Source organism: Rhinatrema bivittatum, unplaced genomic scaffold (assembly GCF_901001135.1).
Source record: "Rhinatrema bivittatum unplaced genomic scaffold, aRhiBiv1.1, whole genome shotgun sequence".
Classification (NCBI taxonomy): domain Eukaryota; kingdom Metazoa; phylum Chordata; class Amphibia; order Gymnophiona; family Rhinatrematidae; genus Rhinatrema; species Rhinatrema bivittatum.
In genome coordinates, this window is record NW_021820609.1 from 215,644 (window position 1) to 241,302 (window position 25,659).

The 25,659-nt window shown below is 44.0% G+C and overlaps 2 non-coding genes across 2 annotated transcripts; both read right to left on the minus strand.

The window, feature by feature from the left end:
* Window positions 1-24,885: 24,885 nt before the first annotated feature.
* On the minus strand, window positions 24,886-24,967 carry TRNAL-AAG. The gene has a single exon. It is a non-coding gene; the product is annotated as a tRNA-Leu (tRNA).
* Window positions 24,968-25,468: 501 nt separating this feature from the next.
* On the minus strand, window positions 25,469-25,540 carry TRNAG-UCC. Its single transcript has one exon. It is a non-coding gene; the product is annotated as a tRNA-Gly (tRNA).
* Between the last annotated feature and the right edge of the window lie 119 nt (window positions 25,541-25,659).

A 25,659-nucleotide genomic window follows, 5' to 3' on the forward strand; every position in this document is an offset into this window, starting at 1 on the left:
GAATCGTGAGCCGGCACACTAAAACCCCCTAAAACCCACCCCCGACCCTTTAAATTAAATCCCCCACCCTCCCGAACCCCCCCCCCAAATAACTTAAATAACCTGCGGGTCCAGCGGCGGTCTGGAACGGCAGCGGTCCGGAACGGGCTCCTGCTCCTCAATCTTGTCGTCTTCAGCCGGCGCCATTTTCCAAAATGGCGCCGAAAAATGGCGGCAGCCATAGACGAAAAAGATTGGACGGCAGGAGGTCCTTCCGGACCCCCGCTGGACTTTTGGCAAGTCTCGTGGGGGTCAGGAGGCCCCCCACAAGCTGGCCAAAAGTTCCTGGAGGTCCAGCGGGGGTCAGGGAGCGATTTCCCGCCGCGAATCGTTTTCGTACGGAAAATGGCGCCGGCAGGAGATCGACTGCAGGAGGTCGTTCAGCGAGGCGCCGGAACCCTCGCTGAACGACCTCCTGCAGTCGATCTCCTGCCGGCGCCATTTTCCGTACGAAAACGATTCGCGGCGGGAAATCGCTCCCTGACCCCCGCTGGACCTCCAGGAACTTTTGGCCAGGCTTGTGGGGGGCCTCCTGACCCCCACGAGACTTGCCAAAAGTCCAGCGGGGGTCCAGAAGGACCTCCTGCCGTCCAATCTTTTTCGTCTATGGCCGCCGCCATTTTTCGGCGCCATTTTGGAAAATGGCGCCGGCTGAAGACGACAAGATTGAGGAGCAGGAGCCCGTTCCGGACCGCCGCTGGACCCGCAGGTTATTTAAGTTATTTGGGGGGGGTTCGGGAGGGTGGGGGATTTAATTTAAAGGGTCGGGGGTGGGTTTTAGGGGGTTTTAGTGTGCCGGTTTTTCGATTTTTCGATTTTTCGATTTTTAACGATGTTCCGGCGAGGGATGGGGTTCGGGAGGGTGGGGGATTTAATTTAAAGGGTCGGGGGTGGGTTTTAGGGGGTTTTAATGTGCCGGTTTTTCGATTTTTCGATTTTTCGATTTTTAACGATTTTTCACGATATTTTACCCCCCCAAACGGCAACAATACGATTCCCTCCCCCTCCCAGCCGAAATCGATCGTTAAGACGATCGAGGACACGATTCACATCCCTATTAGGAAAGGCCAAAGATATCTCAGAGGGATTTCTATTTCATGCTTATGGTGTTGATATAATTCAGAACTTTGGCTCAGAACTTTGGCTCATTTAGCCAGTCCAGAATCCTCAGCTGGCTGATTCACACTGAAACTGTTAAAATACAGTGAACTTCTGACCACCTCAGACTCAAGAATGTGGAAGATCTGGGAAACTTGTAGGCTCTGCAAAGCCTATAATTAAAGGCCAGGTGGGCATCAATGGCAATATTTAAATCATAATACAAGAAAGCTTGGTTCACACAGAAACCAAAATACAAGCTTGTGTCTCACAGATTCCTATCTCAACTGACAGGAGCCAGGTGAATGAAGATTCCCTGAGGTTACAGCTTTAATTAAAGGTCTGGCACCAGCAACAGAATTCAGGCCTACTAGCTATTCAGAACACAGACCTACTATCTGTTTACACAACACAGAAGATCAAAAGGAGATCAGAAGAAACAAAGTGCATCAAAGCCATGTTGATAAAGGAACTTTTATGGTGGGAGGAGATTGTTTTCAGGATAGACAAGTATAGGTTATGACTTTGACAAATTGGTGAAGGATTTTCTCACAAGCATTTTCTATGTATGGGTTAAACTATAAAATGACAGCGTGTACTAGATATTACAAGACACAGTGTTGCTATGCCCATCTTGAAGGATAGCTCCTGTTCTTCCAAAGATATGAAATATTAAAAATTATATTTGTTCTAAATAAAATTCTGAGTCATATCTTTGTTTGAAAAAGTGCTGACAAGCGCCTTATTAAAGTACAGAATATTATGTACAGTGTATATTGTATATATAGTGTTATATTGTAACTTTTTACTTCCTCGACACTGGTTAAAAGAAAGTTATTGCACCCCTTGTTATATGTAAACCGGCATGATATGATTGTATCATGAATGCCGGTATAGAAAAGCTTTAAATAAATAAATAAAATAAATGTTACCATGAATATCATAACGTGTGATATTAGTGAGTGATTCTAATGCTAAGCATGTAAAATGCAACCCAAAAAGATTAAAGCAAACCAACCAAAGGTCTTTTGTATAGAAATGTTCATTCTGCAGCTTTAAGTCAGTGACTTGGAAGGAAGACGGCGGTGTCTCCTTCCATCAGTACGGATGTGGTGCGCCCTGCACCCAACGCTAAGATTTCACCTTTGCTGCAGTCAGATCTTGGAAGTGGAAAACGCACCCAAACTTTCTGTTCCTCACAGTCAACCTTTCTGATGTGTCTCCCAAAGAAACAGTGGGTTTGTTCTGTAGGTTGGAATGTAAAACATGTTTAGCCCGACTGAACTTTACCCTGCATTTACTATTTATAACTCTGGAAATAGACAGGAGACACCGCACTCCTTATAGGAGATTGCCAATTTACTCAAGCTAAAGCCTTCCTCTCCCAAATGTCTCCCTTTCTGTTTTCCCTTTATATATATATATTACATGAAGACTTGGATTCAGGATTATAAAATATGTTTATTATATATTTTTTATTAGTAAAATGAAGTTATTACAAGTTAGTAATAATCATTTCTTTTATAAGCATCATTTGTATTATAATAATCTTGTGCTCAGTTAAAAGCACAAAAGCAATATCTCAGTCAATTCTTTTCCTTTGTTTAGCCGGGAGGGAAGGTAAGGAGTGCACGTAATAACGTAGGTGCAGACCTCAGCAAGGACGCCAGCCTTCTCCCAATTCCTGGGCTTTCTGCACTCATTTGTATACAGGTTTTTTGCAATGCCTTGCGTGTGATCGACCCTTACCTCCTGGTGCCAGGTTACATATTCCCCTGTGTCCTGTCAAGTACACATTTACTCTCACCCTTGCATCCCTCGATTATTTTTATCATTTATTTCCAATATATGCATAATTTCCTCTCATCCCTTGTGCAAAGGTACAAAAGTTCATGGTGAATCATAAATGTGTGCATGTGTTTGTGTGAATATATTTTATTACCTCTCTCCTTTACATCCCCCTCCCAGGCATCTGCTTCCCTCTATGGTATCCTCACTTCTGTATCGTCACAAATAATCCATCACTCATAGCGGCCTGCACGTGTCCTCTGCCTTGCCAAGTTTCCTTTTTGTGCCTGCTAGAAGGGAACAATGAGCATTTACTTCTATATTTCTTTATTTATTATTATTTATATTTTTATTGAAGTGATCAAAACATAGAACATTGTATGTAACAAGATTGTAAATTATAATTAACATTAAAATATAACTATTGTACAAAACAATGTGTTGTCACTCGTTTGTTTACAGTATTTATCTGCAATTGTTCACCTCCCTTATCCCGTCCCTCCCCTCCCCTCCCCTTGTGGAGTGTGAGAGAAAGAAAAAGAGAAAGAGAAAAAGCCATATTATCAGCTCTTAAGCGAGGTCAATTCATCAAGAAATAAGATGTGAGGAGGAAGGGAGAGAGGAAGGAGAACTTTGCTCTATCCGAGTGGAAGCCGGGGGCTAAGGAACAGCTAAGCCCCGAGGGATAGATACTTGCCGACCTGGAGGCTGACAGCCGGAGGCCAAGGAACAGCTGAGCCCCGAAGGATTGCCATCTGCCGGCCCGGAAGCTGACATCATTAAGGAGGGACGGTAGCTGTTAAAACCGCCCCTCCTGCGGCGCGCAGCCACGCCGGCGTGCCGAAGGGGCGTGCACGGCTTGGAAGAACTTTGGGCATTTCTTTTTTGAAAAAAAAATTTGATCTTCTTTATTATCCTGGACAGCTCCACATCAATTTGCATCTGGTACGTTATAATAATTATTTGTCTCTTCCTCTCTTCCATGAGTCCTCCCTATAAGGAGATTTAAAAGTGACTTTCTGAGCACAACTGTATAAAACCCAGTAATAAGATCTTCTGTACTTGCATAACTGTATTTTATTATATATGCCTCACACAAAAAGAAAGGGGAGATTGAGGGGTGAGATAGCAAGCTCACCAGCAATAGACCCTCGGCAACTTCAGATTCCAGGGTTTTTTTCAGTACCTGGGCCCTTAACACCGGAAAGCTTAGTTGCTAAGTGGTTGGTAGAGGAGCATATACCACCCCCTTTGACTTTAGATGTCACCTTGAGCCCCGGATCTCCAAAGAAGCCCTCCTACCCTGGAGATATTAACATACTGTCACCTGTAATGGCAACAGCAGCAGAAATTTCTGATAAACTGGAATTGGTAATGACTTCTACACCAGAGACTCATGAAGCTGCTAATTATACATCATCCTTAAGTAGAGAAAGGGGGGAAGGAACTGTTGTTGATGGGAAAGATGAGCAGCTTAGAGCTCTAACTGTTAGTTCTATGATAAAGAAATCTGACTCTATCACTATGGAAGGTATATGGTCTATTCTGAAATCAATTGAAAGTTCAATTATAGTTCTTTCACAGGTTACGCAGGAAACCAAACAACAGACATTGATTAATAATGAGATAATTACACGTTTTAATGCTAAGAGAGAGTTACTAGAAAGTAAGATTACATTGGTAGAGAAAAATCAGGTGAAATTGATTGAGTCAGAAACTAGTACATCCAAAAGATTAGAAGCAGTAGAAAATTCATTGAGGGCTCATAATTTGAGAATAATAAATTTTCCAGTTATTAAAGATATTACACCTTTAAATTTGTTTAGAACATATATGCAGCAAATATTAAACATCCCTGAAGCTGCATTACCTGTAGTTGTGAAGGCATATTACCTACATCAGGTTACCCAGATGGAAGAGCCAAATTTAGCCCTAAATTTAACAGACATATTAGAGCAATCTTTGGAGTTAGAGATTTCCCAAAGAAAACCTTTACTTATTTCCTTTGCTTTTCTCTCAGAGAGAAATAACATACTTAGGATGTTTTTTAGAAATAGGCAAGCTAAATTTTATGGTTTCCCCATCTGGGTTTATCCAGATGTGGTTAAATTGACACAACAACGTCGAAAGGAATTCCTATCAATGAGAGCAGATTTAATTAAGATTGGGGCCCGTTTTACTTTAAAATACCCATGTAGGGCTTGCATACTCTACAAAAGCAATAATTATATATTTCTAGAGCCTAAATAGTTAAAAGAGTTTTTGGTTGCTCACTCCCCACAGGTATCAGCAGCAGTTTTGGAGTAGAATGAGAAGGGGTTCCGTGTAGTGCTCAGTTAATTAGTCACAAATAGGAAAATGTAGTATTAATTTCTTGTAAAATGCTTTAGTTGTTATCTCCTTATTATCCTATAATTATGATGTCTAAAATGCATTAAGATGCAATTTGAACTTCAAGTGTTTTACGTTATTTCATTTATATTTCTATGTATTAGACATCAAATTTTTCTGTAAAGAGTTTATATCTTGGAAAAAGTTTCAAAATTGAAAATAAAGAAAAAAAAAAAGAAATAAGATGTTCTGGAGGTCAGTTGTGGGGTGCGGTAGTCATCATGGTCATCCATCCTCTTCTTCTCCTGCCAGTCCCGGAATGGTTGCCATATCTTTTGGCTCTGGGTCACGTCCCATGGACGAGGATATCTTATCTTCACATGTAACTGATTTAGCTTACATAACTGAGAAGAAACCTTTCCTATTGAAAGATGTCCAGCCGTTTTGCATTCTGAGGCTATTTCACACTTTGCGGCCGATATGATAAAGGAGATGAGTTTTCCCTGAGCCACTGGAACATCATAGGGCAAGTTTAGTAAGGTCTGCTCTGGAGTTAGAGTTACCCCTGTCTCTAATACGTCCCCTATAAATTGAGTGACCAACGCCCAAAACTGCTCTATAAAGGTACCCGTCCACCTCATGTGGAAGAACGTTCCCTCCATTCCACACCCCTTCCAGCTCCTAGCATCATAGGAAGAAATAAATCTGTGTATTTTAGCTGGCGTACAATACCATCTCAACAGAATTTTATATCAGTTTTCAGCTAGCTGAGAATAGAGGGGTCCCCGTTTGGGATGGTAAAGAACTTGGTCCCAGGATTCTTACATAAAGAATGTCCCAATTCCCTGTCCCAAGCCTGCATAAAGGCTGGTTTTAGCTGTGGACCTTTGTTAAGATAATTATATACCTGGGAAATAGCTTTCTTTAAGGTATCCGCCTGATCACACCAAGTCTTATATTGCGTTTTCCCTAAAGCCAATTCCTGCCCCACCTGCTCTGTTTGAAAAACAACCAACTTCAGCCCAATTAAACTACTCAAGTCTTGACGATCACATATGCCAGTTTCTCCAATGAACCAGCGATAATGCTATTCCTCAGATTTTAGAAGATTTCCAGCTGAACGGTACTCACTGCTATTTCACACAGGCTTGTTTCACCAAAAATAGAAATATCCATCGATTTCCCAGAGGCCTCCAAAAGAAGAAGAGAGACATTGAGAACCACTTTCCCCGGTGCTTGTATTGTGTCTTCTTTAGTTTTATCTCGATAACTCGACCCACTCAATAGGAAGAATATGCCAAAAGGCAAAAGCTATTTCTAGAGCCCAGTTTCTCCTTGTAACTTGACTGTGATGTTTCTCAAGCAGCCCAACTTAGAGTGATACCGGAATGGTCGGCGCGCCACAATCCAAAACAATGGATTAGCATAGAGCAGGCGGGAGCAGGTGGGGCCACATTATATCACAAGATTTGGGGACTCCCAATGAAGGAAGGGGGGAATGTGGCTACTAATCCTTTTACCTTGTTGACTTTAAAGATATGGAATAAATGTAGGCTTACATTGATGGGTCACAAGTTGGTAACTCCATTACTTCCTTTGGGTATCTACAAAGGAGGATTTCCCATGCGGAGTATGGATGGTGTAGCTAATACTTAGCACAAGAGGGGAAAATAGTGCTGTGGACAATTAATAGACAATTTGACAATCCAACCGTTTGAGGATTTACAACTGCAGTATCAGCTCCCTGACCGAGAACACTTTCATTATCTCCAATTTCGGCAATGCCTCCAGGACTCCTATCTCAAGGAGCATACTCACCGTGCGCTGAGCGAATTTAAAGAATTCTGTTTTAACAACGCAATTACCAAGGGGGTGATCTCCAAGATTTATGTATGGTTAGGGCAACATATAAGTGCACCCAGCCTTTACCAATCTCACTGGGAGCGGGACAGGGGACTCTCGTGGTCAGACAAACATTGGACAAGATGTTTCAAGACAATCAATTCAACTGGTGTGTATTGTGGATATCTAAGACTGCTGGCACTGATATATAATATTGTTAAGAGGAAAAAAGAGCTCAGCGCTGGTATAATTTCTGAATATTTACTCATATTTAAAACCAGTCAGTACAATCATAGGTCTTGTAAAAACCTCTTTATTTATTTTAATGAAAACTCTCTTTTTGGGTTTTTTTTATGTTTCAAACGGTTTTTATTATTATAATGCAAACAACATAGTCAAATTAGAGAACCAAGACAGTAGTCAGGAGAGGTGTCACTCTTACCTCCACACTGACCTTGTAAAAACATTGTTCCACATTACACAAACTTCAACAGCATCCCTACCCCCCCCCCAGCCCCCCACCACCCCCCCCTTTCCCCCCCCCCCCCCCCCCCCCCCATGAAGGATAAATGTCCAAGGTCAGAGTCCATACACGCATATCTCGACAAGACATCCATTGGGCAAGGCGATCCTGCAAGAGAGAAGGAGTCCACAGCAACTTCAGCAATCGTTGATGACCAAACTTCTGGAGCGATGTGATAGCGATTGTAGATACGGGTCCCAAATCAATAAGAATCTTTTACGGACACGAGGATCCATGCGGGAGCCCAGTTCCTCCATTCGTAACAAGTGGTGTAACTGATTACGCCAAATCCAAAAAGAGGGGGGTCCCGCATCCCGCCAGTACAATAAGATAACCTTCTTCCCCACTAAGCAAGCCTTGTGTATGAAATATCGGGGACCCTGCTTCAAGGATACCCGCGGGAAATGACCAAAAAGGAAAAGTAGTGGCGTTATAGGCAACCTAACCCCCAAAAGATCCATTAGATAAGATGCGATTCGTCCCCAGAATCTGCGGACTCTGGGGCAAGCCCAAAAGGCGTGAGAGAGATGCCCAATAGTTCTATGACATTTACCACAAATTCCACTCTGGGCCAGCCCCGAGCGATGAGCCAATTGCGTGGAGACATAAGCTCTCCGCAGGAACTTGTAATGCATCTCTCTGTAATACATATTAACAGTAATGTGATTAATACGTCCAAAGCTTGCTTTTAATATGGGGATGGTAAGAGCAAATATCCCATCTTTATTCCAACGTTCAAGCAGTAATGCATATGGTTCAGTTCTCGTGATACTTTTTAAACACTTGTAATACTGGGACACCGAGGGGCCCCTCTGGACATTGAACCGCAACACCCCATCCAAGATGGTAAGAACCTCCACCGGGCCCGGGTCCAACGGTAGGGACTGAAAGTAATGCTTAAGCTGGAGGTACGGGAAGACATGTGAAATAGTCAACCCAAACCTAGTTCGCAGATCAGCAAAAGAAAGCAACTGTCCTTCGTCATTAATTACCTGGCCCAGACGGGTAAGGTCCTGCGCCCGCCAGTCGTGTTTGGGTTTTTTTTAAATTTTTCTCTTTAAAATGACTTTTGTGCTGATCAGCTACTTTCAGTCTTATTAATACCCGGATTCCAGTGCCTTATTAATTGACTGATTCAAAAATACTTTATAGGCAGCATTGTAACCATCGGACCCAAGGCAATATTGTAGCGAATTATCGCAGTCTGTGTAATTATTCCAAAGCTCATAAACCAATAAAACTTTATATCGGCAACTTGCAGGCGGGGGATTACTTATCTTGGAAGGAAATTTTCTTCTTTGAAATTTGAACGCTGCTTAACAAAGCTGCCGCCACGCCAAGAGACATCAGAAACGCCGACGTTGGCAACATTTCGCTGGATTGCTGCGTCAGGGCAACGTCTCTTTTGAAGACAAGATATTATTTCTCTTGTTACCGCTTCTCATATGCTTCGGGCTTAAATCAATGGCCATTCAAAAGAGACGTTGTCCTGACGCAGCAATCCAGCGAAACTTTGCCAACGTCGGCATTTCTGATGTCTCTTGGCGTGGCGGCAGCTTTGTTAAGCAGCGTTCAAATTTCAAAGAAGAACATTTCCTTCCAGGATAAGTAATCCCAGGCCTGCAAGTTGCCCCGCCCCCTTTTTAATCAGGGGAGCGTCGCCGCTGAAACAGCCCTGCGCAGGCGCCACAGAATTTCTGCTTTCAGGCGAGCTGTTCTGATTCTCTCTAGTCGCAACATTGGCTCTCTGTAGCACAGCTTTTCATTTCTCTTTTCTTCTGTCTCCCCTCCGTTTACAGTTTAATTATACCAAGGCCTATTTTGAAGCTTCCCTTGCCTCTTCGTGCTCTGAACACCTGAATTGGCTAAAAATTGGCTAAATATTTGCCGTTTTCTGGTTTTGTTTTCACGCCTGCAAGGTTTGCTGCCTGGCCCTGCTTTCTTGTTTGTTCAATCAGTCCCTCCTCTCCATGCTCCCTTTTCTAATTATTCTTTTATCAGGTCTCCTGTGTCCCTTCCCCCATTCAGCTTCATTCCATTTCGGATTTCCCTCCGCAGGGGGCTTCACACAACACCAAGACCACTTCTCTGACTGCTACCTGTTTCTCAGGTTCTTTTTTTAGAAATATTTTTGTTTTGTCTTCAATCTGCCCCCTCTTTTGATTTGTTCCTGCAGCGCATGGATTTTATTTTCCTCTTATGTACTGGACATTCACTATAAGGGACTTTTCTTTCTTTCTTACCTGCTTTCTCTCCTTGCTCCCCCCTCCCCCCCTCACTCTGTAAAAATTAGTATAAATCTCTTTAGTGGCCTTTTCCAGCTTGATATGTCCTGGCAAACAGTTCCTGACTTCAGTATAGTATTCCTTTCCTTTCCTTTCCTTGTTAGGCTACATTGAAATGGCTCTGCATTTTTATAGATTTGTTTATATTTCCTCCCCTCTTTTTCTCTTTCCTCTTCTTCCCTCCCCGTCCCCTCTCGCCTGCCTTCCCTTCCTCCCTCCCCTTCTCTCCCCCTCCTCTGTATGAGATAGTTTGCTATTTAATTATGCTCCTCAGGTCTGCTCACATCTTCAGTTGTTATTACTTTATCTTATTATTCATATTTACACATCATACACTATAAATGTTTTTTCATGCTTATCCCCTTTCATTTTTACATACGTCACACTTTATAAATGCCTTTACATGTTTATGCCCCTTCATTTGCTTTGTTTTAGTATGAATTTTTGTTCAAAATGTTTTTTAATTTACCAGAGACAATCTTTGCTGTTTTTTTGCTCTTTTGTTGTTTCTGATGGATCCTTATCCTATACCTCTAACCTTTCTTTGCTTTGTTATCAGTTGATTTCTTGGGCCTCAGTCCCTCCCGACGCAGCCCATGTGGTGAAACACGGTTCAGCTCGGGGGACTGAAACTTTCCTTCAACCTCTTATGAATAAAGATGGAAATGCTGAATCTAACTTCTTTTTACCTCTCATCCTTTGAGTAATCCAGTAGCTTTTTATAATAAAAATCCCAGGGAATACTATCGTATGATATGACTGCTCCAAATATAAGTTTAACCCAGAAATTATGGCTGGATAAAGCAGAAATAATTGCAAAAAAAAAAGTGATTTTATCCACTTGGATCAAAAAAAGAAAATCCTTCAGTGGTTTTTTTTAATCTCGAATGATTTAATTATTATCGTTCAAATTCCTTACAGCAAAGGCTCAGTCTGATAAAAAGTGCCAGAATGAGAGATGTGTGGCAACACTTTCTAGACCAACTTTCACCAACAGTAAAGAAGGTGATCTTAAATTTGCGAAGAGTAACAAATTAAGAGAACACGCTAAAGGGCAGATTTTAGAAACAGCGAGTGCGGGGTACATTTGTGCGCGCTACCTCCCGCACACAAACGTACACCCGGTTTTATAACATGCGTGCGCTGAGCCACCTTTTTTTCGCCATTTACGCCTGCCTCTAGCAGGTCGATGATATGATTTGAGTGCAGTTATGAGCATAAAAATGCCTCATTACAGCTGCGAGAAGAAAGCTACGGAAAAGAAGCTGGCGGCGATCGACGGTGGTGATAAGACCCTCACAAACATTTCAGAGGACGCGCTCCAGCAAATCTCAAACAGTTTAACAACGGTGCTGGATGAAAGATTAATAAAAACTGAAGCCACCATGGAAGAAATAAAAAGGTGCCTGGAAGGTCACATGAAAAGGCTGGGCAATGCGGAGCAGTGCATACCAGTGCAAGATGACAGGTTTGGGGAGGTCAAATAGCATATTACTGAGCTCCAGGAAAGAAAATGCCACTCTCCTAGACATCATCAAAGATCAGGAAAATATAAATAGGAGAAATAATTGTCACGGTTTCACTGCTGTGCAGCCTCACTGTGTCCTGGTTCTACCTGCAATGACGCCTTCCCACCAGCAGAGGCTCCAGCGAGCACTGCTCCCAGCTACCTGAGTGACCTCATCACTGACCCCCTGACTCAGCAGTTCCTGCACTACTTAAGCCAGTCTGTCCAGTCCATCCATGCCTCTTCACGGAGTCACCCTTGGCTCTCTGACCTGGCTGCTCCTACCTTGTACCTTGCCTTGTGGCATCCGAGCCAGTTCTTACCTTGTACCTTGCTGTATGGCCTCTCAAGCCTTTCCTTGCCTCGTGGCCTCCAGGTCTGCTTTTACCTTGTACCTTGCCTTGCGACCTATCCAGGCCACTCCTTTCATAATGGCCTCCAGCCTTTTGCCTAGCAGCCCATGGGCCTTCGCATTGCTGTCTTTAGTCCTCAATGTTCTCTCTTATGTGCTGTCTTTGTCTAGTCCTTGTCTGGTCTTGTTGTGCCCTGCCCAGATCAGTTCCTAGTATCCATTCCCTGGCTTGCCATTGCCTTCTCTTGCCCCAGTCTGTATCTACTGTCAGTTCCTGCCTGCTATCCTGCCCATGCTATGTCTGCATCCAGATCTTAGAAACATAGAAATGACGGCAGAAGAAGACCAAATGGCCCATCCAGTCTGCCCAGCAAGCTTTCACACTTTTTTTTTCTCTCATACTTATCTGTTACTCTTGGCCCTTAGTAACCTTTTGGTTCTATTTCCCTTCCACCCCCGCCTTTAATATAGAGAGCAGTGCTGGAACTGCATCTAAGTGAAATATCTAGATTAATTGGTTAGGGGTAGTAACTGTCGTAATAAGCAAGCTACTCCCACGCTTATTTATTTACCTAGCCTGTGCAATTCAGTCCTTGTTGGTTGTTGTCTGAATATAAATTCCTCTTTTCTTCATTCTCCCCTGCTGTTGAAGCAGTGAGCTACGCTGGATATGCATTGAAAGTGAAGTATCAGGCTTATTTGGTTTGGGGTAGTAACTGCCATAACAAGCAAGCTACACCCATACTTATTTGTTTTCTCAGATTATGTAATTCAGTCCTTGTTGGTTGTTGTCTGAATATAAAATCCTGTTTTCTTCATTCCCCCTGTCATTGAAGCAGTGAGCTGTGCTGGATATGCATTGCAAGTGAAGTATCAGGCTTATTTGGTTTGGGGTAGTAACCACCGTAACAAGCAAGCTACTCCCCGCTTTTTTGTGAATGCAAATCCTTTTTTCCACATTTCCTCTTGTCGTTGAAGCACAGAGCAAAGTCGGAGTCGCATTAACCATGTGTATGTTTATTGAATAAGCGTATTATCTCCAGGTAGTAGCCGTCTTTCCCGCAAGCCATCCTCTCAACATTCACATCCTCTAGACTTTATGGATCTATAGTGTTTATCCCATGCCCCTTTGAAGTCCTTCACAGTTTTGGTCTTCACCACTTTCTCCGGAAGGGCGTTCCAGGCATCCACCACCTTCTCTGTGAAAAAATACCTCCTGACATTGGTTCTAAATCTTCCTCCCTGCAGCTTCAACTCGTGACCCCTGGTTCTGCTGATTTTTTTCCGACGGAAAAGGTTTGTTGTTGTCTTTGGATCATTAAAACCTTTCAAGTATCTGAAAGTCTGTATCATATCACCTCTGTTCCTCCTTTCCTCCAGGGTGTTCATATTTAGACTCTTCAATCTCTCCTCATAAGTCATTCGATAAAGACATCCACCTTTTTGGTCGCCCTTTTCTGGACCGCCTCCATCCTGTCTCTGTCCCTTCGGAGATACGGACTCCAGAACGGAGCTGAGTACTCCAGGTGAGGCTTCACCAAGGACCTGTACAAGGGGATAATCACTTCCCTTTTCTTACTCAATTTTCCTCTCTCTATGCAGTCCAGCATTCTTCTGGCTTTAGCTATTGCCTTGTCACATTGTTTCCCAGATTTCAGATCGTTAGACACTATCACCCCATGGTCTCTCTCCTGCTCTGTGCACATCAGCCCTTCACCCCCCATCGAGTACAGTTCTTTTGGATTTCCACACCCCATATGCATGACTCTGCACTTCTTGGCATTGAATCTCAGCTGCCATATCTTCGGCCATTCTTCCAGCTTCCTTAAATGCCGTCTCATTCTCTCCATTCCTTCCAGCGTGTCCACTCTGCTGCAGACTTTAGTGTCATCCACAAAAAGACAAACCTTACCTTCTATCTCGTCCGCTAAGTCACTCACATAGATATTGAACAGGACTGGTCCCAACACCGATCCTTGAGGAACTCCACTTAACACCGCTCTCTCTTCAGAGTAAGTTCCATTTACCATCACACATTGTCTTCTGTCCATCAATCAGTTTGCAATCCAGGCCACCACCTCGGCACTCACTCCTAAGCTTCTCATTTTATTCACCAGCCTCCTGTGCAGGACCATATCAAAAGCGTTGCTGAAATCCAATTCCCTAGTCACCCAGTCAAAAAAGTCAATCAGATTTGTCTGACAGGATCTTCCCCTGATGAATCCATGCTGCCTCTGGCCCAGCAATTCTCCCCAGCTCAGTATCCTGCCCAGCCTGTTTCTGTATCTAGTCCCAGTCCCTGTTCAGTATCTTGCCCAGCCTGTTTCTGTATCCAGCTCCAGCCTCTGTATCCAGCTCCAGCCTCTGCTCAGTATTCTGCTACCCTCCTGCACCTGTATCCAGTCCTCAGTTCCAGCCTGTATATGCCCAGCCTCGTCCAGCTTATCTAGCCTTACCTAGCCTGTCCATCCTCTCTTGTCTTAAAGCATGATTTTCTGCAGCCGAATTCAAGCTCTACTGACCCCAGAACCCAAGGGCTCAACCTGCAGGGGAGGAGGCTGGCTAGACAGAAGATAAACCCCAGTCCAGCCCTGCAGTCCTGCCTTGCTCCTGAGGAGGTGTTCCCTCACCTCAGCCAGCATGACAATAATATTAAAATAATGAGTCTGTCTGAATCAATGAGGGAGGAAGAGCTCTATAAATTTGTTGAGCAATGTCTCCCTGAGATTTGGGCCTGGAAACACTGGAAGACCACAATCACTGTGAGAGAGTGCACCGCTGTGTTCCTCAGGCTTAAAGGGTACATTAGACTCACAATGAGGATCTGTAAGGGAAAGTATCTGTATTATATATATGCTAATGCTATTTCTATTATATTTGCATTATAATGCTATATGAATTGGCTTTTTCACTATATTTTTTATCAAGTAAACTATCTTAATTATATTTGTGTAGTGTTATTCTGTGATGTAATAATACCACTACAGTCCAACCGTGACATTCCCATAAAACAAAACTCCTTAGTGCTTACCATCATAGGAGCAGGTGGAATATCTGGGCAGTAAAAGTTTGCTTTATAATGACTTCTCAGCACAGAGAAGAGAAATGGCACCATCACGCAGAGAACTACATCGGAGGGGCATTAGATTTTCCCTGCTCTTCCCGGCTAAGCTCCAGGAACAACATAACAGAGTTTTGTTTTTCACAACAAAAGCAGAGGCAACAGCATTTTTGGCTGCTCTGGGGATCCCGGAGGGGGCCCCCACAGCCACCGCCAAGCTCAGCACCTGAATCAATGGCAGCAAAGGTCCTAATGCCTAGAGAATCTCTGACTAATGGGAGAATTTTATTCTAAGGATACAGTAGCCAAAGTGGAACACAGTTTAGAAGTTCATACAAGGTGGTGTTTCCGTCAATGAGTTTAATTCTTGCTGATACCCCGCAGATATGGCTGCCCATGAGTTTACGTTCCAGAGTGGACACTGGAGAGTCACTATTTCATTAACCTTTTGATGAGCTTCACTTGTTTTTGAGCTCTAAATAACCTGATGTCACATGCATGCCTCATAAGGTGTCAGGGATAATAAAGAGCTTGTGGATGGAAACCTGATGTTTCTCGGCTATTTTTGGATTTCATCCGAATGGGATCCCACTGAAGTGAAAGAAGATGCTAAGTCTTAATCTGTCAGGCTACCGTTTTGAGTTCATACAGCAAGCTTGGAATAAGTAACAAATGTACTGTTTATCACACAATCAAAATATTTTAATACAAGGAGATGTTTTGGGCACACCCCAGAGAGAAGAGAAGAGTCTGGGGGGAATGGTCCCTTGGGGGAAAATGACTGTCTGTATGCCTGGTTGGATTGAAGGAGTGAATGAGAGAATGAGTGACGGTAGGCAAAGGGAGATATATAAAAGTGAAGAAATGTTGTTTGTCCAGTTAAATGATATGGATCACTCGGGCTGCACTTCTATTTCTTAATCTAAGTATTGTGTCATTACCAAATGCAGGAAAGAACTTATTGCTTAGCTTAGCTATAATTTCTCCAAAATCATGAAAGGACTTGAACAAGTTAATGTAAATCAGTTATTTACTCGCAGGCCCAGGGAGCACTCCATGAAGTTAGCAAGTGGCTCCTATGAAACAAATTGAAGAAAATTCTTTTTCACTCAGCACATAGTTAAGCTCTGGAATTCATTGCCAGGGGATGTGGTTTCAGCAGTTAGTGTTACTGAGTTTAAAAAAGATTTGGATTAGTTCCTAGAGATTAAAATCCATAAACTGCTATTACAGTAATTAATAAGCAATAGTAGCTTGTGATCTATCTAATGTTTGGGTACTTGTGACTTGGATTGTCCACTGTTGGAATCAGGATACTGGGCTTGATGGACCCTTGGTCTGACCCAGTATGGCAATTTCTTATGTTCACATTAGCTCTCCACTTTCTGTAGGGTAAGACCATAACTAGATGGTCTTACCCTATCTAAATTCCTCAGTAAGCTTAACATAGTGCCAGATATATGAGGAGTGATTGTAAATCTGTAAAAGAACCAAAAAGGGAGACGAGAGTAAAAGAGTCAATGTTCTCTGTAGGGAATCGGGGTTAATAGACATCTGGAGAAACCCTGGGGAGCAAGATTTTACTTTATTCGAGGCTGGATTATTTTTTAATCTCTAGAGGCTGTTCCCAAGGGTTCAGGAGTCCTCACTAGAAATATTTCAGTCTCTGATCATGCCCCTGTTTCATTTGGGTTAGACTTGGGAGATGAGCTCAGAATTAATCCATGATGATTTTTTTCATCTATATCTAAAAGACAAATGGGCTGAATATATATATATATATATATATATATATCCTCTTTGCAAAGAGCACTCATTACAAGGCAAGGCAAGGCAAGAAGCAGCAGTGCCCAGAAAGGGAACACCGAAGGGGTGAGTGATGAATTAAAATAATAATAATAAGCTAGCTTTTTACAAACAAACAATCCTCAATGTTAAAAAGAATACTATAGCAATAAAATAGAAAAATGTGCTAACAACCCTAGAACCCTATTTTCCATAGTATCAAATCTCACTAATGACAAACAAAAGGTTGAAAATGTTTTCTTTGCAGTTTTTAGAGAGGATCGTAGGTCTCCTCTGCGAACGTGCATTTCTTCTGTCTTTGCATTTTGCTCAGTTCGGGAGGCAATGCATTTCTTTTTCTTTTTCCCAGTGCATGCACATCAGGCTGGTCTGGCATTTCCTTTCAGCCACTGTCCTCTGTTTTCCTAGTTTGAAGTTTGCGGGTCCATATTTTCTAGTCGGTAAGGCTCAGCACTTTTTTTTTTTAGCCCTCTCCATCTGAGTGCTGGTGGCTGGGTCAGTGAGGGCTTGGTCCTCTGAGTTCCAGGGGCCATGAGTTTGAATCCAGCTTAGGGAGGGAGATGAAAAGTAGGATTGGATTGGCCACTTTGGCAACTGGATAGTGGGATTGATGGAACCTTGGTCTGACCCAGTATGGCATATCTAATGTTCTTGTGGAAGGAAAAGAGGAGCACAGAATAAAGAAAGGAAAGAAAAAGAGAAAAGCCAACTTTCATTTATAAAACACTCTCTCTCTCTCTCTCACTCTTAGAATCTTCACAAATTCTTTGTAGGTACTAGTCAAGCTTTTTTTTTTTTCTCTCTTTCTTTAAACGGATCTGGTCCCTATTGGGATTTTGTTTTTAATTCATTTGTTTAGAATTTTCTCCTTTTTGACACCAGTCATGTTTCAATGAAGGTTTCCGTTTTATATGTCTGGCATGTCCCGATTTTCCAATAGGAGGTGTGGATTAGGGTTTCAGGAGGGATGAGTTTGGCTTGTCCAGTCCCTTCCCAGGTACGGTCGCTGCTGCTTCGGTTTTGGGAGTTAGTGTGTTTGCCGTATAGGTTCTGAGTGTCTTTTTTGCAGGCTTTTATGGGAGTCGCCAAAGTTTCTGGCAGTGAAAGGTGTCTGTGCGTCTGTGTTACTGAGGTGACACCAGAAGTGGAACTTTGTTTTGCATGGCGAGTTAGTGAGGGCCTGTCTCCCCCAGCCGGACATCATCACGAAAGGCCGGCTCAGGGTGACGCGTGATAGCGGGGGACGGGGGACATTTCGGGCCCTGCCTCGGTGGATGATATCGGGCAAGGGAGGCAGCCGAGAGGATCGGTCCCACAGCGGCAGGAAGTTTTGTGGTGCACGAGCAACTTTGGCGGTCACCCCGTGCCCCTTTGTCAACAGGACGGCTTAACCCTCCCAACTGCAATGCACGTTTACTAGGACTCCCGAATTCAACATTAAGACCACTTCAAATATTACAAAACACAGCAGCTAGAATACTGACCAGAAAAAGAAAAAGGGACCATATAACTGAAAACTTGACAAAATTACACTGGCTACCCATTGAATACAGGATTAAATACAAAGTATTATGTACCATATATAAACTAATACATGATAAAGAAGCAGACTGGCTAAACACAGCATTACGAGTACACATTCCACAAAGAAACCTTCGCTCAGCAAATAAAGCACTTCTAACCATTCCCTCAGTAAGGACAGCAAAACTATCACAAGTAAGAGAAAGGGCCTTCTCATTAGCAGGCCCCATATTATGGAACACAATGCCTCCTGAGATCAGACCACAAAACGATCTCAAAACCTTTAAGAAAAACTTAAAAACATGGCTCTTTAAACAAGCCTTTTCTAAAGAGACCGGAGAATAGAGAACATACAGGAACATGCAAAAAAAACCCACAAGCACACAGCAATAATCTCACAACATACATGACATTACTTTATTAAAGCTCATAACAAACATAAATATTACCGATGTACAGTACCGATGGTACACCTAGACAAAACTTACACTACCCAACTATTGTGCCCCTTTTATGTTATACTGTAAGCGAACCTTTAACCGTTGCGAAGCAAAATTGCTTACCTTGTAATAGGTGTTATCCCAGGACAGCAGGATGTAGTCCTCACATATGGGTGACGTCATCCACGGAGCCCTTAAGCGGGAAAACTTCTGGCAAGTTTCTAGAAGTTTTAAACTGGCTGCCTGAGGCTACTGAGCATGCTCGGCATGCCATGATATTCCCTGCCACAGGGGTCTCACTCCAGTCTTGTATGTAGCAATAAGCGTTAGCAAAATAAACTAATAAAGTCTGATGCCGAACTCCGCGGGGTGGCGGGTGGGTTCCGTGAGGACTACATCCTGCTGTCCTGGGATAACACCTATTACAAGGTAAGCAATTTTGCTTTATCCCAGGACAAGCAGGATGCTAGTCCTCACATATGGGTGATTAGCAAGCTAGAGGCTGAGTCAGGTAGCAGTGATGCTTTGTTGAAGAAAATGAGTCAGCCGAAGATCACAGCAGAGTGGATGTAGAAGGAGTTGGGATTAAGCTGGAAACAAGTTCTTTAAGACAGATTGTCCATAGGCTGAATCTTGTCGTCCTTCCTTGTCCAAACAGTAATGAGCTGCAAAAGTGTGAAGAGAACGCCATGTTGCTGCTTTACAAATGTCAATGATTGGCACTGAACGAAAGTGTGCTACCGAGGTTGACATTGCTCTTACTGAGTGTGCCTTTACTCGCCCTTGGAGAGGAAGGCCTGCTTTTGCATAGCAAAATTGTATGCAGTCTGCTAACCAATTGGATAAAGTATGTTTTCCCACTGCTCTACCAGGCTTATTTGGGTCATAAGAGACAAAAAGCTGATTGGATGTTCTGAGGGACGTAGTGCGATTCAAGTAATAGGACAACGCACGTTTGCAGTCCAAAGTGTGCAAAGCTCTTTCCCCCTGGTGAGAGTGAGGCTTTGGAAAGAATGTGGGTAAGACTATTGTTTGATTTAAATGGAATTCCGTAACTACCTTAGGAAGGAATTTCGGATGCGTTCGGAGAACCACTCTGTCATGGAGGAACTTTGTATAAGGTTCATATGTGACAAGTGCTTGTAACTCACTAACCCTTCTAGCTGATGTGATGGCTATGAGGAAAATAGTCTTCCATGTGAGAAATTTAAGATCACAGGAATCAATGGGTTCGAAAGGAGAACGCATTAGTCCTGTTAAAACCAGATTCAGGTCCCATTGTGTAGCTGGAGGCCGAATTGGTGGATTAAGATGTGTTAGACCTCTCATGAATCTACTGACGAGAGGTTGTGTGGATAAAGGTGCATCTCCTATCTTGTTATGGTAAGCGGAGATTGCACTCAAATGTACTCTGATTGACGATGTCTGAAGACCAGAGTTTGAAAGATGGTACAAATAATCTAGAAGAGTAGATGTGGGGCAAGTAAAAGGATCTGTATGATTTTGCTTGCACCAGAATGTGAACCGTTTCCATTTGAAAGAGTAATTTTTTCTCGTGGAAGGTTTGCGGGAAGCTATAAGCACTTGGGAAACATTTGTTGAAAGATGGAGTGGTTGTAAGATTAAGCTTTCAACATCCATGCTGTCAGGGATAGGGACTGAAGGTTGGGATGGCGCAACCGACCCTGATCCTGAGTAATGAGATTGGGAGCTATTCCCAGACGTATTGGATCCCTGACTGAAAGGTCCAGCAGCGTGGGAAACCATACCTGTCGAGGCCAATATGGGGCTATGAGTATCATGGTCCCCTTGTCCTGTTGTAGCTTCACCAGTGTCTTGGTGATAAGCGGTATGGGAGGATATGCATAGAGTAGGCCTGAGTTCCAAGGGCGAGCAAAGGCGTCCTCGGCTGGTTGGTGCTTCTGTTTGTGCAGGGAACAGAAGTTGGTCACCTTGTGGTTCAGGTGCGACGCAAAGAGGTCTGTTGTTGGCTGTCCCCAACGTTGGAATATCTTGGTCGCTATCGAGGGATTCAGAGACCACTCGTGTGGTTGGAATTGCCGACTGAGTCGGTCTGCTAGCACATTTTGAATTCCTGCTAGATAAGTGGCCTGTAGCAATATTGAGTGATTCAAGGCCCAGTCCCAAATTTGCGCAGCTTCTTGACAAAGGAGATACGAGCCCGTACCTCCCTGTTTGTTGATGTACCACATGGCAACCGTATTGTCTGTTTGGATTAACACAGTCTTGTGTGAAAGGCAGTCCTTGAACGCATGCAGCGCATAACGTATAGCTCGAAGTTCCAGAAAATTGATTTGATATGTGGCTTCGAGTTTTGTCCAAGTTCCTTGAGTTTGAAGAGAGTTTACATGAGCTCCCCATCCCAAGGTGGATGCATCTGTAGTTAACGTTATCTGAGGGATCGGCTTTTGGAAAGGCAGGCCCTTGCGTAAATTGTCCTTGATTGTCCACCAGTTTAGCGATGAGCGAAGTTGGTGGGTTACTTGGATGGGAGAATGAAGTGGTTGAATGGCTTGGATCCATTGCGACCGAAGAGTCCATTGGGTAAGTCGCATGGCAAGTCGTGCCATCGGAGTGACATGAACCGTTGATGCCATGTGGCCTAGTAAGATTAGAAACTGATGAGCTGTCACTTGCGGTTGTGTGGACATGGAGTACGCCAACTGGGACAGTGTTTGTGCACGGTCTTCTGGAAGAAAAGCTTGTGCGAGGTTTGTGTCTAATTCTGCTCCTATGTATTGGAGTAGATGAGATGGTTGCAGGTGGGATTTTTGATAATTGATGAGAAATCCCAGTTTGTGCAGTACCTTTATTGTGTAATGTAGAGAAGTAAGCGCCCCTTGTTGAGATTGACTTTTTATTAGCCAATCGTCTAGATAAGGGAAGACATGAACACCCTGTTTGTGCAAATGTCCTGCTATTACTGCTAGGCATTTTGTGAATACTCTGGGAGCGGAGGCTAGGCCGAATGGTAGGACTCTGTATTGGAAATGCTGGTGTCCCACCTTGAATCTTAGGTACTTGCGATGAGGTGGGAAAATAGGTATGTGAGTATAAGCGTCTTGGAGATCCAGAGAACAAAGCCAATCCCCCTTTTGTATGAGAGGAAGAATGGTGCCTAAGGATACCATTCTGAATTTTTCTTTTCTTAGAAATTTGTTGAGATTTCTGAGATCTAGAATGGGACGAAGTCCTCCGGTTTTCTTTGGAATGAGGAAATACCGGGAATAGAATCCTCTTCCCTTCTGTGAGTGTGGTACGTGTTCCACAGCTCTTGCTTTCAGAAGAGTAGATAATTCCATTTGTAATTGAGGGATGTGTTTGAGATAGGAGTTTTGTGGTGGAAACTCCTGCGGGGGAGCTGTGAAGTCTAGGTGGTAACCCTGATGAACTATGGATAAGACCCATTGATCTGTGGTGATATTTTCCCAATCGTTGTAAAAGTGGGAAATCCTTCCCCCTACTGGTAATTCTGGAAAGGGGTTTGGTTGGCTCTGTTCTCCGGGACTGCTTTCAAAAGCCAGAGGTGGAAGCAGTTTGGGGCGGAGGCTGTGGCCTTGCAGCTCTCTGCTGTCTCTGCTGAGGGCGCTGTGGAGGCCTTGTAGAGCGTGGTCTTGAGGTCTGGGGGTAATACCTTCTCGGCCTAAAGAAAGGTCGTCTGGTGTCTCGCCGTGGCGGCCTGCGGGCAGGGTGAGTAGGAGTGTCATGGGACAACGTAGAGAGCTGCTTTAATGTTTCAGAGTGCTCTCTAAGCTGCGTTACGGCATCTTGTACTTTTGTTCCGAACAAGTTGTCGCCCAGGCAAGGCAAGTCCACTAGTTTATCCTGGACCTCTGGACGTAGGTCCGACGCCTTCAACCAGGCCCATCTTCGAGCACTGATGCCTGAAGCTGCCGTTCTGGAAGAAGTCTCAAACGCGTCATACGCCGCTCGCACCTCATGCTTGCCCGCATCCAGACCTTTCTGCACAATCTGTTGTGCTGCCTCCTGCTGCTGTTGAGGGAGAGAGGGTAGAAATTCCTCAATCTGCTTCCACAGGTTTCTTTGATGCTGCGTCATATACAGTTGGTACGCAGCAATTTTCGAATTTAGCATCGCTCCCTGGTAAATCTTACGCCCCATAAGGTCTAGGAATCTGTTATCTTTCCCAGGAGGGATAGAAGCGTGAGTTCTGGACCTTCTTGATTTCTTTTGCGCAGATTCCACAACTAATGAACTGTGTGGTAGTTGTGGCTTCTCAAAGCCTGGGGCTGCTTGGACTAAATATGTAGAATCAATTCTACGATTAACTCCCGGTGTTGTACATGGGTGCTCCCAAATCCGTTGTTGAAGTTGGAGTAGTACTTCATGTACTGGAATTGCTAGGTTATGTTTTGGGGGATCTACAAATTGTAGAATCTCCAGTGTTTGCTGTCTGTCATCCTTCTCTGCCTGAAGTTGAAAAGGGATGGATTCCGACATTTCTTGAACGAAAGAAGCAAAAGACAAATCCTCAGGAGGGGATTGCTTCTTGGTCTGTGGCGGAGTACCTTCTGATAAAAATTCCTCTGAAGAATACTCCGATTGTGTATCAGACCATGTATCCGCTGGTTGAGGATATGAAGGATGGCTTGGAATTGTAGATGGAGCAACTCCAGAGGGTCCTGGTAAAGGATCCTGGATGTCCGGTACCGCATCACTGGTATCACTTTCTTCCGCAGGGTATGAAGGCAAGGAAGATAAAAGATCATGATATCTTTTGGTAAGGATAGCATGTAGTCTTTTCTCAGAGGGAATCTCTGGATGCTTGGATTTTCCTGCTGCCTTTTTTCCCCCGCTTTGAGCTGCAGAAGGAGCTAAGGTATAATGTGGAGCTGGTTGTGCAGCCGTAGAAAGTGAAGTAGTGAGAAAGGAGAACATGGAGATGGGAATCAATGAGGAGATTGGTCTGGAAGCACTTGTGGACATTGAAGAATGTAAATTAGTCGATTCCATCGAAGGATGTGCGATTTGCATCGACGATGAGGCTGCTGACATCGATCGAGCAGCAGGCATCGTTGAAGAGCAGCTGGGCACGTCCATCGGCATTGATAGAGCTGCAGCAGTCATCGGCACCGAGATTGGCATCGGTATGGACGATGACATTGGCATCGGCACTGGCATCGATATGGACGATGGCACCGGCATCGATATCGAGGAAGGCATCGACTCGGTAGTCGGCATCGATGGAGTCATCGGCATCGGCCCGATGGCCGGCATCGACTGAGGAGTCGGCATCGACCCGTAGGTCGGCATCGGTCCTACCAGGGCCGGTGTTGGAGATGCCGCCGGGATGGCTTCTTTCATGGCATCGGCGACAAGCTTCTTAATCAAGGCTGTTAAGTCCGTCACGGATGTCGACGGTGTCGATTCCTCTGCAGGGATTACCGAGGTCGATGACAACTTCCGCTGTTTAGCCACCGGTTCTTCCGGCGGTGGCAACGGAGGAATCGCGTGATGTCTCCGGTGTTTATGTTTGGTACGAATCTCAGAAACGGATCTGGACGATGCCACAGACGGGGTTGGCGAGGAAGCATCTCCCGAACCTTGTTGGACTCTTTTCTTGAGAAGTATCTTCTTCGATACGCCTATCGGGGAAGATCTAGTCGAGGTCGATGGCGATGTCGGTGCTCTGATTTGAAAAATCTGAGCCATTTTTTCATGGCGAAGCTTCCTACCTTTCGCCGTCATTTCTTGACACTGGGCACAAGAAGCGATGTCGTGGTCTCCTCCCAAACAACGGACGCACTCGACGTGCGGGTCGGTGATGGACATAGTCCGGTTGCAGGCCGGACATTTTTTAAATCCGGAAGTTTTTTCGGTCGACATCCGTCGATGATTTCGGATTCCTTCTTCGTGAAGAAAGTAGGATGTTTGTCACCAGCCGGTGACAAACCGAGTAAGACCCGTAAAGGGAAGAAGTTTGAAAAATTTTTTAGATTGTTGTGAGGTAACTCACAGGCTCCTGGAAACCGCGATGCAGCTAGCAGCGCGGAAAAAAGAAGACTGGAGTGAGACCCCTGTGGCAGGGAATATCATGGCATGCCGAGCATGCTCAGTAGCCTCAGGCAGCCAGTTTAAAACTTCTAGAAACTTGCCAGAAGTTTTCCCGCTTAAGGGCTCCGTGGATGACGTCACCCATATGTGAGGACTAGCATCCTGCTTGTCCTGGGATAATGGTGTATATCTTAGCCACGGTTTAGAAAAGATTTTAAATAAATAAATAATCAAAGTGTTCTTAAAAGGGTGAGAATGGCAGCAGTGGGATTCGAACCCACGCCCCCGAAGAGACTGGAACCTTAATCCAGCACCTTAGACCGCTCGGCCATGCTACCCCACACTCCAAGGGAAAATGACCCTTCGAATGCCCGAACTGATACTTTGGAGGAGACAGACATGGCAATGTCATTCGAAAAACCATAGGGTAAGTACAATGAATCACTCAGTCACTCAGTCTGTCTAATAGAAGTGTTAAGGTGGTGTGATTGATTTGATTAGGTACCTTTATTTGTTAATCAGAGCAGCAGTGTGTCACTTAGGACAAATAACTTGCCAGGTACTTGTGTCTTGGATTGGCCACTTTGGCAACTGGATAGTGGGATTGATGGAACCTTGGTCTGACCCAGTATGGCATATCTAATGTTCTTGTGGAAGGAAAAGAGGAGCACAGAATAAAGAAAGGAAAGAAAAAGAGAAAAGCCAACTTTCATTTATAAAACACTCTCTCTCTCTCTCTCACTCTTAGAATCTTCACAAATTCTTTGTAAGTAACACAGGTAAAGAATTGATGGCAAAGGATGACTTCTATTAAAACTGTGCTTTTAGGTCTAAACGGATGCATTGGCTGGGAATCGAACCCAGGTCAACTGCTTGGAAGGCAGCCATGCTCACCACTATACCACCAATGCTGTTGAGCACCTAGCATGCGATCCCATCTCTGAATGGTTGAAAGATGGATGGCCATCGTAAGAAGAACTTATTGAGCTAGAACATTAGTTTAGCAAGACCCTAACGATTAGATTGGATG